Source organism: Amblyomma mixtum, chromosome 2, assembly GCF_055824585.1.
Source record: "Amblyomma mixtum isolate Tamu chromosome 2, ASM5582458v1, whole genome shotgun sequence".
In the NCBI taxonomy this organism is placed as follows: Eukaryota; Metazoa; Arthropoda; class Arachnida; order Ixodida; family Ixodidae; genus Amblyomma; species Amblyomma mixtum.
The window spans coordinates 313,546,009-313,558,720 of NC_143013.1; the positions used below are offsets into that span (position 1 = coordinate 313,546,009).

At 50.3% G+C, this 12,712-nt stretch overlaps 1 protein-coding gene and 1 non-coding gene across 8 annotated transcripts in view; one reads left to right on the forward strand and one right to left on the reverse strand.

Annotated features, from left to right (window-relative positions):
• Rbp6 (RNA-binding protein 6) overlaps positions 1-12,712 on the reverse strand; it is a 526,892-nt gene that overhangs the window by 117,084 nt on the left and 397,096 nt on the right. The window lies entirely within an intron of this gene.
• Positions 495-565, forward strand: TRNAG-CCC (transfer RNA glycine (anticodon CCC)). The gene has a single exon. It is a non-coding gene; the product is annotated as a tRNA-Gly (tRNA).

The following is a 12,712-nucleotide window of genomic DNA, read 5'->3' on the forward strand; positions in this document are numbered from 1 at the left end:
AAGGTATGACACAAAATGTTTTTACATTATAACACCAGATGGCGCCACTGCGGCCTTGCTATCGTTTCGTTCCCGTTCTTGTACAGTAAACTAAAAGTGCTCTTGCGACTTCCACAGTAACCTCCCGCTAAATGCTTGCGTATAACGTACGTCAGCGCTCATACGCTATACTAAAAGTCTCTACTGACGGGAGCCATTAACACTATCGTGTCATACGAATCAATCAATCAATCAATCAATCAATCAATCAATCTTGGCGAGACACGCGTAACAGAGCCATCAAGTGCTGTATTACTGCACGTAGCTATACGAAGCAGCGTGCCCACACGGACGAAGCGCTTCCGAGCATAGCGATTAGACGATTCATAGACAAAGGTTCCAATAAGGTGCCTGCACTAAGAGGGCACGGATAAAATTTAAACAATAAATAAAATAACACACTTTGACACATGCACACTCCATAAGTAACACACCCAAGCAGCCATGGCTGTACCGCGCCGCTGGTGTAGTGGTATCATGCAAGATTCCCATTCTTGCGACCCGGGTTCGATTCCCGGGCGGCGCATGTTTTTTTTTTTCGTTACTAGGCTTGCTTGTTTTTTTTTTTTCAACTTTTGTTAGAATCGGAGGTTATGATGCAACACTGTCACAACTTCACCACGATCTAAAGAATAAAAGAGAAACTAGGTTCTCTGTCTCTAAGCAAAACAGGTCACCTATAATGTTCCCAAGCCAGTTTCCCGCAAACTAGCAACGCTGCTGTTGTTATCCAGTGCATCAACTCACAAAATCATATTTTAAACGAAAAATCTGAGGCCTTCGATGCCATTTCCTTTTTAGCGCCAGACATTTCACAGCTTTCCCTTTAAACACGGCGATGTTGCGCCACAGACTAATGGATGCTACGAGCAGATCACTGAAATGGGGTAAGGGCGATGCTACCACAACAAGTTTTAATTTTTCTTCCCGAAGTTGTCCTTAGAGGCGTTATTATTGGTTCTGACTATTTCCACAGTAAAAGTAATGGGAAGGGTAAATGCGGCCGTACATTACACTTCGATTGGTACTGCAATATTCTCGCAAAACGTATTCAATGGTTTCACTCAAAATTATCAACGGTTCTCCAAAAATCATCTTTTGGGAATATTTCCTTTCATAATATCACGCTCTTGCACAGCCTGATATAGCAGTAAAGGGTATATAACTGCCCACTGAATTAACATATGCGTTTCTTTTCCCATACAGCACGGCCAAGGGCTACATGTGACATTGACCATGAGCAATTACATACGACATTATAAATTGAAAATTGAACGCTTTCTCAGTAGAAGCTGGCGCAATGTAAATGCCCCATTAGCCAGCAAGAAACTGAACAGACGAGAAGAAATCATCGTCGACAACCACAGAACGCCAGCCGTGCCTCCCATCAACGCAGTGATGGAGCGCAAGAACATGAGCGTTTCAGTGTAGTGGGACCGCGCGGGGGTCCATGGGCCTGCGTGCCCCAGAGTCGTCCGTGTCAATAAAAGTTTTTATACTACTACTTTAATGTAGTGCAAAGCATATCCCTCTACACTAATTGGAGAAGGTGCAATAACTTTAATCAGCTTTCACGTCGGAGTCTTGCATTATTGAACAGTTGAAAGCCCAGCGCCATCCGTGTCTAACGTACCTTTTCTTGTGTAAGCGTCTTTTGTATCCGTTGGTACCCGCGTAACAAATTCAAGATGCACCAACTGGCCCAAGAGCTAGCTCCATTAAACCTCATTTCTGAACAGCAGAATGCCTCATGCGAGACTAAGGATGCTAATTAGGCACATATCACATAAGAGAGTTGCACTTGAATCTTAAGAAATGGTTCTTGTATTAGCAATCGAGTACGCAGTTGCGCCCTCTCTACGTGCTTCTGTATATTACGCAGCGATTGACAGAACCAGTTAAACAATCGCAACTAATACGGCGAATCAAGGTGTGATAACCTTTTCGTTAAAAAAGATTTATTTATTTATTTATTATTAGTACCTCAAATGCCCCTTGGTGTGGGGTTTTACATGAGGGATGGGCATAATGTTCAAATGAAGAGTGGTTCGATGGCAGTCTTGAAGGAATGTGGGTCGGAGTGGCGCACAGCGTCGACAGGCAGTTTGTTCCAGTCCCGAGCGGTCTGAACAAAAAACGAACGAAGATGGGCTGTGGTCTGTGCTGGGGGAGGATAGACGGCTTTAGGATGGCTGGTGCGGCTTCACTGTCGATGAAGTGGTAAGACTGCTGAAACATTGAGTGGCGTATGGTAGAACTTGTGAAAAAGGCACAGCCTAAAGATGCAGCGTCGCTTTTCAAGATTAGTAAGATTAGCTCGTGATTTGAGTGCAGTGACACTGGAATGATAGGAGTAGTCTGAGAAAATAAACCTTGCAGCGCGATTTTGTAGAGCTTCGAGGGTGTTAGAAAGATTAGCTTGATGGGGATCCCAGACTGAGCATGCGTATTCTATTTTAGGTCTGATAAATGTAAGATAAGTAAGTGTTTACACGGATGCAGATCAATAAAAAAAAAATAGAAAAGGTCAGTGCCGAGTGCGCGAAGCTTTCGAATTTGTGCAGCAAATAGAGAACACCAGAAGTTAAGGCAACAGCAAGCTCATCTTTCCCGGTTCTCTAATGCCTGGGCTTTCGCTTTCCGGCCGATTCGAGACAAGGATATGTTTTTCTTTCCATTCTCCTACGATATTTCACGCCATCACGAAGATACTCTCAAGAAATGCAACGCGAAATAAGAGAAGGTAAGCAACGAGGACGAAGTGAAAGCAGATGGCCAGTTCAAGACTGATCAAGCTGTAATGGATTAGCCTGATTTGCGCGCCGGCAAATGGGTGCTGTTTAACGAAGAGCTAGCGCTAACCCTGGGGCTATCTCTTCTATAACTGCGTTTTCTTGTCAAAGCGACGACAGAAGAAAGAAAAGCTGTTAAACAAGGGTATTACGCTAATTATCAAGTGTGACTGGAACAGATTACACGGGACTGCTCGGGAGGTAACGCTCCCGGATTGCCTCTGCTTCCGCGCTTCTTGCTTTCTCGAATTTCCCGACTCATTTTTCAAACATCCGTGTCGCAGCACCTCTGCCTTAATCCTCCGAACATAGGGTGCGTAAGTCTTGATGCTTAGCGCAGCATGGCGGGCATTAAAAAGGGGGACGATACCGGACGATTGTGCGAACTAGGGTATTAAGGAAGATCAATCGGATCTGCAGGCCTTTGCAATTAGTGAAGGTCTTTAAAGATTTTGGAGGGCTTCACCATTTGTGGAGGCCGGCGCACGCACGCACGCACGCACGCACGCACGCACGCACGCACGCACGCACGCACGCACGCACGCACGCACGCACGCACGCACGCACGCACGCACTCTCTTGTGTGTTGTCGGTCCTCTTCCTAGTCCCGGCATACCCGTCTTCTGCTGTGTTGTGCGTCTCTGTCATGTGCCAACTAGCCTATATGTCAACATCAGTAACGTCACTGACACCAACGGCTTTCATCGGGATATGGCCAGTCAGCTCAAAGTTGGCACACACTCAGAGGCACGTGGAAAAATTCAAACTTCGGAATAAGTTTCGCCAGCGGCATAGGAAATCAGAAAACGACGTGTCGGAGTTACTGAGGCGATGTAAAAGAAATCGATAAAAAAGGAAAATTTTCACAAACAGCCAGCGAAGAAGGCTGCATAGAGAAAATCAGCGAATAACATCAAACCCTGAAAATTCCCCGCAACGCTCTGCCTGCCTCGCGGGCGTAGCTTGCGCCTCACAGGAGGCGCCGCCGAGGCAAGCGAACGGGGGAGAGGCTTCACCGCGAAGCACCGAGGCGCGAGCCAAGCCGCGTGTGAATATGCCGCGCTGCCAGCGGCGGCGGAGGCGATTATGGAGTCGATAATCTCCGTCTGCGGGGCCATAAAACGCCATTTTACGGCTGCCTCGTTAAATTACCCGCGCCAATGGCAAAGAAACACTCGAAAAGCGGGCGCGCGCGCGCTCCGCACTCGACGGAGCGTGAAGGCGAAGCGCCGCTCCGCGGCTCTCGTTCGTTCCTCTTTCTTTGCTTTCGCGCTCTGCTCGCGCCAAAGTTCGCCGCGTATCAGCTGTCTTCTTACGCGCCACTTCTGCTCGCGACAGCAGAGCAGACGGGGCGAGCCCGAAGGAGAAACTCGCTGCTGCCGGTGGAGAGAGCCCTTCCGATTTCGCCCGTTTTCTTGAGATAACCCGAACGCGGCGAAACTTTTTTGCTCCCCGCTGAGACGGTGCTTTACTGCTCGTCGTTGTTCGTTCGAAAAGTTTTGAAGAGCACTTGTGAGGGCCATGAAAACTGAGCAGTGGCGTCAGCCGACCGGTCAAAACTGACGCGCACTGCAGCAGAATGAAGAAGCGCGGCTAGAGTGTACACGGAGCAGAGAGACGCGATGGCTGCTGGAGAGACTGCGGTCGTTAAGCCCCGAGACTGGCCAAGCAGACTACGTAGAGCAGAAACTGCGGCAGGCACTAGCAGCCTTACTAGCACGTCCGCTCAGGCTGCTCGCGGGGAAGCGTTTCGCAGAAGGCAATTATAATGACAGCGCAGGCATTGAGCATGCATTCACCTCGTGTTTCGATGCTGCGATACTATCATCTTGGTCTGCACTGCGACTTACTGCTGCTCATATTCCTGGCTTTAGCGGGGACTCAGTCTCAGTACGTTACGTTACGGCATCTCACTTCGCCTCGCCTCGCCTCACACCGTACCGTACTTCATCTCACACCTCATCGCATTCACTCCTACTCTTCATTAAATAATTTCGGTTTTCTGCTAGCGGTCTTCTTTGCGGTAGTCTGCACTGCGGCCGTTATTCACCACGCCCTGCCAAGTAGACTACCATAGCAACTTGAAGCAGCAAAACCAGTATTACTAGCACGTCCGCTCAACCTGCTTCAACGCAAACCTTTCACAACAAAGATGATAAAAAAAAAAATGAAACCCTCGATCCCTGAAAACGAGTTTCCCTGCTCACTGCTTATCACTACAGTGTCGTGCTGTCCAGCCGGTGCCGCGAAGCAGCGGCATTTCCTCCTGCAGCAATCCCCCCCACACCCCGGACAGAGCACCGACGCGAGCGCTCTCTTTTCTCGCAAGCCGCCGTTATACACGAGCTCGCGAAAACATCTTTTTCTACGGCTCTCTTCTCTCCCTTATCTCCCGCTGCCTCCACGTCAGCCGTCACTTTTCTCTTCTGTTCACACCTCCGCGCTTTGTCGTGGCCGTTTCGTCTCGAATACTATTTTAATGCACTGCCATCATTGGGCGCCAACCAAGGAGACATCGGCGAAAGACGCCGGAGATAGCAGCGCTCCCGCCTTTCGGCGAGCATCGCTAAATAAAAGCCGCATCGGTCTTGTTTACTACGGCATCAGGAGGAGAGGGGGGCGAGGTCACTGCTGCCGGCTTCCTTCCTCCGGATCGCCGTAATCGGAATCAACCGAGCATTCGGCACATGCAGCAGCCGGCTCCTAGTCGGAGCGGTTGCGTCTCCCGGGCGGCGGGCATATATCTCTTCGAGAACGCCCCCGGCCTGTCCCTCGTTCCCCCGTCTTGTCCGACAAGATGCACCGCATCGCTTCGCAAAAGGGCTAACGCGAGGGAATGATTCAGAGTTTGCGCGGCGGCCAGGCTAGAGATTGACCGTTCGGGTGGAGGGGGGGGAGGCAGATCCCTTCGAGGATTCGGCGCTCTCTTCTCGCCCCTAATGGTGACGTTATTTACGCGCCACTCGGCGAGCTGCAGTTGCGAGCCGCTATAGCCTGATGATGCTGCAGAGCGGCTTTGGCTCTTGCTTACGCGGGACTAAATGGCCGTAGTGTTTCTGCGTCTTTACACCCATTCTCTCGCCTTTACTTTGCGCAGCGAAATGCCGTTATGTACCAGCTAAACGCTGCGCTTGATAAAAAATCGCTACGCTTGCCATGAAGAACCGGACATTTGTTCGTTGTTATGTGCAAAAAACGTATCTTGGGTGGAGGTGAAATGCAAAAGCGGCCATGCACTGTGGGATGTCAGTGCACATTAAAGAACCTCAGGTGGCCGAAATCAATCCGGTGCTCTCCACTATGGAGTCTCTCATAGCTCATGTGCATCTTTGAGACGTTAAACATAACAGAACATAACACAACATAACATAGCATAACACAACACAACATAAGATAACATAACATAACGTAACATAACATAACATATCATAACGCAGATACCTTTAGAATTAGACGTCAGTGCATATACAAGCGTATCATTTATCAAGATCATGGTACGTGACTGTGGCACTGCCGAGAAAATTAAGAGCTTAAGCCGTCAGCTTCCACACTTTTGCAGTTGCCTCGCGAGTGCGTGAGAACAGCACACCTGTGGAAGCCGCCATCTCGAGTTCGTGGCTTTAAGTACAGTGCTATAGAGAGCTCTGAGAGTAGTTATACTTCTCTGACAACCAATTAACGTGACTTAGTGCTGACACGTGTTCGCACTGCGTTCAAAGAAAGTAAGATCAGATGCGAGAACGAAGACAGTATACAGAGCACCAATCCCGGGACAATGCTCTTGAAAGTTTTTTCGGTTCACACATTTAAAAACAAATGAACGTAACAGAGTTTAGCGGCAATATATTCCTGATTGCTTTACGAATAATGGTTAGTTGTCAGTTCAGTACAGTGAGTGTGCCTTCTTCCAACCTCTCCGCGTATTCCTGCGCCGTTTTCATCATCATCATAAGGAGCGTGCCTACGCCCACTGCAAGGCAAAGACCTCTCCCAGGTGTCTCCAATTAACCCTGTCCTTTGTCAGCTGCGACCACTGTATCCCCGCAAAATTCTTGATCTCATCCGCCCATCTAACTTTCTGCTGCCCCCTACTATGCTTGTCTTCTCTTAGAACCCCCTCCGTTACCCTTAAGGACCAGCGGTTATCTTGCCTCCACATTACATGCCCTGCCAAAGCCCATTCTTCCTCCTGATTTCGACTAGGATGCCATTAATCCGCGTTTGTTCCCTCGCCCACTCTGCACGCTTCCGGTCACTTAATGTCATACCAATCATTTTTCTTTGCATAGGTGGCTGCGTTGTCCTTAAGCTGAACTCTTTTCGTTAGATTAAGTTGGCTGTCAATAAGCGATTTCCGTGTACAATTCAGGTAGTTAGTCCTCAAGACGACAACGCTCGCTTTTCTGTTTTTGGCCAGCTATGAAGTGCCACCTACTACGGTGTTGTAATTCATATTCACGTATGTGATTGTTAAGCCGCTAAATGATAGCCGTAAATTCTGTATTCGTGACTGTAAAGTGGGCTAAAGTACTTGACCTGCAAACACTCCTTTCGATTCAACTCTTCTCAATTCTTTCGCTCACTTAACTGGTTTCCCAATGCCGAGATTTATTTTCTCTCAATTCTACTGTCCCCTTTTTTGGCTTTTCCAGTGCAGGGTAGCCCACAGGAAGCTGCCATCAGCTCTGCGCGCGCACATCCTCGTCATACCTGGCTCTCTTTCATAAAAGCGTTGGGTGGCTCGGCCGCCACCCAACGCAAGTGCGCGGGAAGACCGCCGCCCACACCCTCTCACCCTCCGCAAATTCAGGTTCCACCCACGCTGCAGTTTCCTCAGTCGCAGTCGAGCCAGAAGCCTCTGCTGACCAGGCCCGCGGAAGTGCCCCCGGTTGCTGCAGCGGTGCTGAGGCTGCGCCACTCGAGCGGCCGTCCGTCACGTTCACGACGCCAGTCAGTGAATGGCTGGCTGTGAGTGTGTTCCAGCAGCCACTTGCAGTACACCACAGCCATTCCTCTCCCTCACATCTCTCTACACCTCAGGTGGCCGCCCCACTTGGCACCGGGCAGCTCCGCCTGGCAACAGTTACCCGCATCTCCCGACCCGCAGGCAGCACGCCTAACTCCCTCTGCTACGCCGTTCATCATGTGCCAGCCGTTAACTGCTGCACCAGAACCGTCGACGCTAGGTCCACATAACAGGCCTACCCACATCCCTCCACTACCACTACGCGTACCTCGACGCCCTCCGAAAGTTCGGCCACACCGCCAGAGCCAGGGTCGCCCGCCTGGACCGCACTTTCGGACCCCGGCCGCCCTGCACGATTCTTGTGAGGACTTTGCCAGCCATTTGCTCCCTTCTTTGTGTGTCACTGTTGCACATACCTGGTCCGCTTATCGACTAATCGTCTAGGACGGGAGCCGTGTAGCGACCTGCGCGGCAGACGGCACCGAAATGCGGAAAAGGACGAAGTGTAGCTAGCACAAGCTGTAGAACCCTCGGTACCTCCGGCCTCGGCCGGACGCTGCCGCTCCGCCGCCGCTCTGCCGTTATCTCTTCACCGGCAACACTCTAATAAACGTGGCCCCGGTCGCTTCCTGGGCGACCTCCGCAGGAATGTGGTCACTGCCATCGTATCTTCATTGCCACACATATAGTCATGCGCTGAACATATCTTCGTCCAATTCTTTTTCATACGACTCTTTTTTGTTTTCGTCTACGCAGGTGGTCAAGATGCTGTCGACACCCTCCACTCAACTAGCTCTAATCTGCTTGCCTCGCCCGAAACCAGCGCCATGGTCACGTGACATTGTGGCGTGATCGCTTTCGCTACCAATCAGCGATTTTTGTGACTGACGCAGGACGTGTAACCGCTTTATTTGAAGTGCCACGGTGAGTGTTTGGCGTGTGCTCGGTTTACTGGCGCATAAGCATCTTAGGCTATCATGCGCCAAGCTCAAGGTACAGAAAAATTGGTTTGTGCAGAGTTTTCAAACAAAGCGTACAAATACGGTGGTGCCACGGTGAGTAGGTGGCAACTGAACTGACCTGAATTCAATTAATTTAATCGCCACTTGCCACAGTGGGCAGGTTGTGGTGACGCTGTAAGGCCACGCGAATTTGTAACGTCATCGCCCTATCGACCAATCAGTGACCTTTGTGAGTAACGGACTCAAGACCGCATGACGTGAAGTCTAATGCTATCACATTAAAACAAAAGAGAAACTGCGGTAATTTGAGGATACAGCAGAGGCACTATTCATGCAAGGCAGCCTACGGGAACAACGGTTGAAGACTGTCAATCGACGGAGGGCCGCCTGACGCGGCGTACTTTTCATTCCGACTAGACGCTCGACAAATTCGCCCCAGAGCAAGCCAGAAAAATCGAGTCGATTCTGTTAGAACTGGCAGGTTTTCCTTTATAATAAATAGCAGGCTGGAGACTCAGGCTATTTTACTGCGGTAAAAAAAGTTGTCTCGAGAATGACATGACTTAAAGCTGAGCAAATAGTAAGAGGACTTCGTTCATCGACATGCTTTCCGACGATCTGCGATATGCTGACGCGCTGTTCTCCGTGTATGGTATTAAACGCTTCTTTGCACACGACTCACTCGATGTTTCTCTAACGTTATCGACCGAATCCTTCCAACAGTTCTCCTCCCTCAAACAAGAACTCGCGATTACGCAATTCACAAGATAAAAATCTGCGAATTACTACAGAACTGTTTGCCAGCAAAAGATCTCTCGCTCTGAAGGCGGTGGCATTGTAGATTACCCGAAGAGAAGCGTAGCTAGAATTCTTACAGCAACGCGCTTGAAGGACAATAGCGAGGGAAGCAAAAAGAAGTACATGTCCCCTCCGCGACTGCGGCCGACAAAGGCCGCCGCCAGAAGCGGCGCAGAAGCCCTTTCGATCTTGTCGTTCGCAAAAGCAACACGGACAAAGGCAGTCTGCAAACGAGGGGAAAGCGGCACAGCTCGCTTCCTATTGCGGATATTTGCCGAGCTCCGCGTGTCCGACTGTATCTGTGCGACAACGGCGGGGAGTGCGGGACAAGCCCCTAATGGATCACACGTGCCGCGCCGTCTTGAGTAGGCAGCAGCAGCAGCCCCGGGCTTCTCACTTCCCTCCAAGAGTCCGAACGTGCCTTCCCGCTGGAGGCCACCGAATTAACGGCATCCGCTGTCCGTCACGCGCGCTTTTCCGGAATAATAAAAGGGTTACACTTAACGTGACGCATACTGATTATAACCGGTAGCACTCAAGAACGCAACGGCAAATGCCCCTCAAAGGAGGCGTTATGATGCCGTGGTTAATTCCCTTGCACCTGATAGTTTGACATAGCTAGTGGCTGGCACGAACAAGGGGAGCTACCACGACGTCATGGCAGTCGGTCAGTGCCACTTGTCGGAGGGCCTTGCGGAGTGTTTGACGCTGCGTTCTTACGCTGTATCGACCTAGAGGGTCTCTCACTATGCTACTAGTCGCAGATCTTCTGCGCACCACTAAGGGATAGCTTTGTATGCCGGCTAGAACAACAACGCAGTTGTTCCGCGCCTGAGTGGGGGACTACTCCTTCTTTCCAAGAGGGTGCACCTTTCGCACACATGACAATTTGCCGGCTTCAAGGATCTTCCACAGGCTTCGTTGTTCAGAAGAGCAGCACTAGGAAAGTGTGCGTGCGTGCGTGTGTGCGTGTGCGTGTGCGTGTGCGTGCGTGTGTGTGTGTGTGTGTGTGTGTGTGTGTGTGTGTGTGTGTGTGTGTGTGTGTGTGTGTGTGTGTGTGTGTGTGTGTGAAAAAAGGGACTGAACGTCCATGCCACATGGCTGTGTTTTATTGTTTGCATACTTTGGCTAACACAGTTATTGTCGTTACGAAATTCCTAGCAGAGGAATTCCGCTGCCCAGGAGAAGGCGCTCGCCTCGGAGGGCTGCCAGGACTTCGGCTTGCTGCCGCCCTATCGACGCTGGCGGATCTCGAATAGGCCGACTCCATCTTCGCGAGGGAAGTTTCAGGGGATGTTTCGTGAGTAATGAAAATAAGCTATCGAAGGGTCTTGGCACTATTGAGACTGCTTGGGAAGAGCAACAAAAGTACCAACGCTGTCAGTATCAGTATCTGACACAGACTCACCATAGCCGATGAGCATAGACCCTGCAACAACTTCGTCTCATTAACTAGAAGTCCGCTAAGTACAGGGTCACTGCCGTGAAGCGAGCTGCTTCGATAATAACTAGCGTGGCCAAATAAAGAAGAAATGAGCCATATAAGTATCACTAAGGGCTCCCTTCCAGGCCCGATAGAAAGTAGACAGACTAACGCTTGATTGGAAATGCAGATAGGCTGCGCTGAGTTCGCTACTAATGAGTTATCGTGGCTGCGACACAATATAGCACGTCAAAAACCGTATGAATTTCGCCGAAAAAGGAGCAGCTCTTCGGAGGATCGCCTCGCCCTGACCGGCGCAGCCTAGAGCGCGTCTTTTGCTCGAGTTGTCGATTTGGCGGATTCCTTCCCCAAAACGGATTGAGCTCCGGATGCTCCGGATCGTCGATTGGGATTAGCCATTACTGCGAGGCGTCACGCAAATGAGACGGACCTGCGTGCGACCGCTTTCACGCCGGAGCAATGTACACGCCACGAAGAGAGTTCACTGATTTGCTTCGCACAAGAAAGAAATCCAGATGAGCCCGTGGGAGTCCCGGCCGCAGCGGCGTCGTTTCGAGGGAGGCGTAATGCAAGACGCCTGCATACTGTGTAATGCCAAATCACGTTAAAGAACGCCAAGCGATCGAAATCAATCTAGAGCCCTCCATACGGTGTATATTGCTCCTTTCACTCACTCTTTTCTCTCAGTGCGCGGTTGGGGTGTCCAAAGATAAGTGAGACAGTTACTGCGCCTTTTCGTTCCTCCCCTCAAAAACCAATTTTCTACTTGGCTCGACTCCCCACTCGGACGTAGTTGCTTATTTCTGTCTTTCTGTAATGTTGGCGTGCATGCAGCATGCAGCGAGCAAATCGACACGTTCGGTGTCTGTATAGGTAGGAAACGAGTGGACTGCCAATCGCGGGGCATAAAGTCCCGAAGCGACACATGGGTTTCTAGAGACGCCGGAGTGGAGCGCTCCGGAATAATTTAGATCACCTGAGGTACTTTAACGTGCACTGGCATCGCACGGTCTACAGCGCTAAGAAAAGCTGCTCATTTTTTCGCTTTCGCTCCCAACTTCCCAGCACAAGCACACAGGAGTTTTTGTATTTCCCCTCAATCGAAATGCAGCCGCCGCGGGCGGTGGGAAACAACAAGGAATAAAAGGCGACCTTCAGCTTGCTCATACAAGCAGCTCTGCCGAGTCGCTGAATATTAGAGTATATTAGAGCTGATCGAATTAGAGAAGTGCCATAGCACTTGCAAACATCGAACGTGCACCGCAGACACGTGACAAGCACGGATAGCCTCGCGTTCTCTGAGATGAGGCAAACGATACAAACTGGTTTGGTCATACACACTTCGGTAAGCCAGTCTAAACTCCGCTGGCCCTGTGCAACCCGGAACTGTTTCTTGCGTCAGTTCTGCAGCACATCACGTAAAAGTAAACAACATACACGAGCTGTCAATTCTACGGCGGTTGCTCATGTATGCATACTTAGAACACGCATTCACCTGCGCACAGCTGAAAGAATCAAACAGAACCTGAAGGGCAGATACGAAAGAGTGGCGTCTCAAATGACTAATATGGGCATCAACCTCGAGACACACATCTGCAATGGAAGTTATAAGAGTGGGTTCCATAAATGCTTAGCCAAGAATAAATGTGGAACTCATGCGGCAGGCGAAATGGTCATTTCCTTTCGCTAAGTCGATCGCTGCCAGACGTGA